Source organism: Eurytemora carolleeae, unplaced genomic scaffold (assembly GCF_000591075.1).
Source record: "Eurytemora carolleeae unplaced genomic scaffold, Eaff_2.0 scaffold169, whole genome shotgun sequence".
In the NCBI taxonomy this organism is placed as follows: domain Eukaryota; kingdom Metazoa; phylum Arthropoda; class Copepoda; order Calanoida; family Temoridae; genus Eurytemora; species Eurytemora carolleeae.
The window spans coordinates 2,284-6,683 of NW_019396316.1; the positions used below are offsets into that span (position 1 = coordinate 2,284).

Genomic DNA, 4,400 nt, shown 5'->3' on the forward strand with positions numbered 1-4,400 from the left:
TGGCGTGCAATTTAGTTAAGAATATGCTGTAAACATATGTCGTCATAATTTTGAGTCGGAGGTAAAATGGATAAAGGTAAACTTTAACTGAATCGCACACCAAACTGTGACATTTTTTTGAAAAAAAATAATTTAATCTAATGGTTTCAACACTTTTTATGAGAAGATTATTGCCTGCCCCTATAAATTAGATAAAGAGTAAATTATAAAAAAAGCACTTTTTACAATATATTTTCACTATTGCTTCCCTCAGCCAAGATATCTTCTACTCTCACCAACAAAAATATGTTGACTTAGTTTATTATAGCATGACAGATAGCATGACGTCTTGAAAAATCTAAATTAATTATGTTCTATGATTAACAATAACATACAAAGGTACAGATTTTTGCCGGATAGGAAAATGGGCGTGGGTCGGAGTCTATATGGGTAAGCGCATGCCGCGCCTGTAAATGCCATTTTGTGACGTGATTTGCGGGTCGGAGGTAAAACAGGTGTGGGTCGCCTTCCCCCCCTGCTCCGATGCTCTGCCTGGTCAAAAATACATCTGTGAAAATTGCTTACTTTCAATGATACCATTCCTTTTAATCTGCGCGCATTTCTAACTCAGAAACAAAGGAGGAAATTTGGTTCGGAAATAAACACTTTTCAAGCTTGAAATGACATTTTCCATCTGATTATTTATCAGATAAAGTATTGGAAGATCTCTTGAAATAAAAAAGGCAGCCCATTTAATAAAAAATGAGAAATTCTTTTTTTGACGATTGTTCTTTCAAGGACTATCAGAAAAAGCAACAAAAAAAGGTGTTTCAGACTAAAACAAACATGTGGATCTAAATTATTGGTAGAAAGATTAATAAGCATATTAATTAAAACGTCATAAAAAGTAAGGACAAGTATGAGCTGGGCATATTCCAACGTTTTCTAGTCGTTTTGTTAACGGTTAGTTCCAACCGTTAAAATAAGAAAAATTCAGGTAGCCGTTAATTTTAAAATTAAGAACAGAACTTTCGTTTCGTTAACGGAATTTTCCGTTTTTTTAAATTTACCGATCTCAATTTTATTAACAGAGTTAACGGAAGATATTATGCCATTACGGTTTTGTTTTGCAATGAACAGCATTAGCCATTCAGAAAATGCGCTAAGCCCCAAAAAATATCGTTTACGGTTTATCAAATCGTTAACGATGCGAGCCGTTAATGGTTATTTGTAGTATTAATGGTTTTAACAGCTCACCAAAACTCTAAAATTTCCATAAAAAAGTCGTGAACAGTTTATCAAATTGGAATAACGGCACAAGCCGTCACTAAATTGCAAAAAAATTCTTTAAAAGTTCCATCATATAAATATGGGGGGGGGGGGCTAAAGACGTCATTTGAAAACATCAAAATAAATTTACATTTTTCAAAAAGTTCATGCAATTTTAGCCAAAAACCCGAAAGTTAGCGTTTTTTAAGACCCGTACGTTTCTTTTTCGTTTTTGATTTAAAAATTAACGGTTTTTGCCATTCGTTAACAGACTCTTCCGTTAATTTTCGAAAACCTCCGTTTCGTTAACGGAACTTTGCCCAGCTTTTTGAGTTTTTGAGTAATATTGCCGGTAACGGGAAATAAAACTCCAGCAATTTCAAAAAAAAATTATCGACTTTTCCTATTAGAAATTCTTGTGATATTGTATCAGTTACAGGAAACAGCACTCCGGCAATTTCAAAAAATAGCTGAAAAATGTTACAAAATGTAAGAAAAAAAAGATGATAATTGGTTTAAATGATCTGCAAAATTTATAAAATGTAAAAAATTTAAAATTAAACTTACACTAAAAGTGGATCCTGGAGGGAAAAGAGAATTGAATATTCTCGGTGTTCCATCTTCATAATTCTCATTTTCCGCTGAGGAATTCTCCCAAATTCGAGTATCTGTCAGATTCCAAAAATCATTGGATTTTTTTCTAAAAAAAGGTCATTCGCTTTAAAAATATGTCATCGAGTTTAATATGTATCGGGCCCAAATTTGTTGTGGGACCTCGCGTGATCCCAGGGAAGGCTTATGGATGATGGAATTTATTAAAAATAGCCTCCATCAAATTTCATACCCAAGAGTAAATAAAGTAATTTTAAAGTCAAAGATTTTGTAAACTGGTTGAGTAAATGTACACATGTATACGTAAATATATGTAAATATATATATTCTTTATAAATTTAAATAATATAAATAAATATTTAGATAACATTTTGATAAAATAATAACAAGTAGATTCTGTGCAATAGATGGCAACGTAGAATTTGTACACTCTTAGTACAAATAAATCTAAATTTATGAAAAATATTTTTTTTTTACCTTTTTGCCGAAGTTAGGCCCGCTAGGACTAGAACGAGTAATATTGCACACGAAACCATTTTTTGTATGAATTATTATTTCTAAAATGGCAAAATAAAGATACAAATCCTCTAGGTTCTTATGAATCTCTAGGTTTCCTCTAGGTTCTCTTCAATCTTCAGGTTTTCTTAGGTTCCACTGAACCTCCAGGTTTCCTCTAAGTTCTCCTAAATCTTCCGGTTTTCCTTAGGTTCCATTGAACCTCCAGGTTTCCTCCAGGTTCTCCTGAATCTCTAGGTTTCCTCTAGGTTCTCCTAAACCTCTAGGTTTCCTCTAGTTTTTCCTGAATCTTAAAGTTTCCTCTAGGTTCTCCTAAACCTCTAGGTTTCCTCTAGGTTTTCCTAAACCTCTAGGTTTCCTCTAGGTTCTCCTAAACCTCTAAGTTTCCTCTAGGTTCTCCTAAACCTCTAGGTTTCCTCTAGTTTTTCCTGAATCTTAAAGTTTCCTCTAGGTTTTCCTAAACCTCTAAGTTTCCTCTAGGTTCTCCTGAGTCTTAAAGTTTCCTCTAGGTTCTCCTAAACCTCAAAGGTTTCCTCTAGGTTCTCCTGAATCTTAAAGTTTCCGCTAGGTTTTCAATCTTTGCTTTTGTCACACTTCATAAAATATCAAGTGTTAGTCGGCGACTGAAGAACACAGGTAGAAAATATGCATTAGACTGGAAAATATTAAATTTTGAAAACCAGAATAATTCACGGTGTCTTAACTAAGGATAAGATAAGATAAGATAAAGTTTATTGCTAAAATACATGTATCTGTGTACAGAACGAGTTTACAATTACAAATTGATGATTATATTAACAGTAGAAGTATAAAGCAATTAGGTGGAAAATAGCTCTTGGCTGTTTTGATTATTTTTTCCACCTAATTTTAACAATAATAACAAAACATTTCAATTAAATAGATTTATGGAGAACGATTAGAGATCAGGGTGCGAATTTATCTTATGCAAAATAGTTTGTACATTAATTCGAATGACTAGAGTTTAAAGTAATTTTCTGACATGTACACAACAAATATCATAGCATATTAAAACATATCTATTTAGTTTTACATGAACAGCAATTCGGTTTATAACACATTGTCATGTAATTTTCAAAAAGAGAATTTAGTAGTCTATTTTTAAATATACTTAGAGAGTTGCTTCTTTTTAAGTCAAAGGCAGGTTATTCCACATCTTAAGAAGAGAGCTTGATGGTAAATACTGTAATGAGCACATTTTGAGAATATCAAGTTGGAGATCTTTCAAAGTTTTCGAGCTTTTTAAAAATATTTTCAAACGGTGCAGGAAGAAGTTTATGTGTATATTTATTTCATAAATATAGCTTGGTTAAAGTCTACCAGATCATTAATCTTTAGAATCTTATACTTAAGGAAAAGAGGATCACTATGAGAGGTGGCTTTTGAGTTATCAATTAATCGAATTGCTCGTTTCTGTAAAATGTGAATCTTTTTCATTAGGCATCGTCTAGGATTTATTTTCTTTCAAAAATATTGATTTCCGTTTTGGGTGTCAATTTTGGGAATCGTTTTACTTTCAAAACAAAAAGATTTTTTTTTCAAAACGATCGTTTTGAAATGTTCAAAACGGAAATTGATTGAAAAAAATTTAAACGAAAAAGGCAAAAAACTATATTTTTATTGCAAAACGAAAGCCTGAAAAAAAGCGTTTTTTACGTTTCAAAACAAAAAACTGAAATAAAATTCTTTGTTTTAAACCGATAATCCGAAAAAATCGTTTTTCGTTTCAAAGCAAAAACTTTAAAAGATTCTTTTTCCGTTTTTAAAACGAAAAACTGAAAAACTTCGTTTTCCTTTTTAAACGAAAAACTAGCCTTGGTATACTGTGAATACCTATTCCAGAGGACATTTATTTTTGTGAGATCTGAAGGATTTATTTTCTATTTTTGTCACTATTCTGAATTTAATTTTATTATTTAATTGTAAACTGTAAATAAGTATCTTTTTTTATGTCCAATTCTTTATAAGGTTTAAATACCCTCCCTATAACNGATTTACGTAAAAGT

The 4,400-nt window shown here is 31.6% G+C and overlaps 1 long non-coding RNA gene across 1 annotated transcript; it reads right to left on the bottom strand.

Moving 5' to 3' along the window:
* Nucleotides 1–1,659: 1,659 nt before the first annotated feature.
* On the bottom strand, nt 1,660–2,972 carry LOC111700801 (uncharacterized). The gene is made up of 3 exons (XR_002765050.1): nt 2,338–2,972; nt 1,816–1,948; nt 1,660–1,718 (listed from the first exon to the last, which is right to left on the bottom strand). It is a non-coding gene; the product is annotated as an uncharacterized LOC111700801 (long non-coding RNA).
* Nucleotides 2,973–4,400: the final 1,428 nt, after the last annotated feature.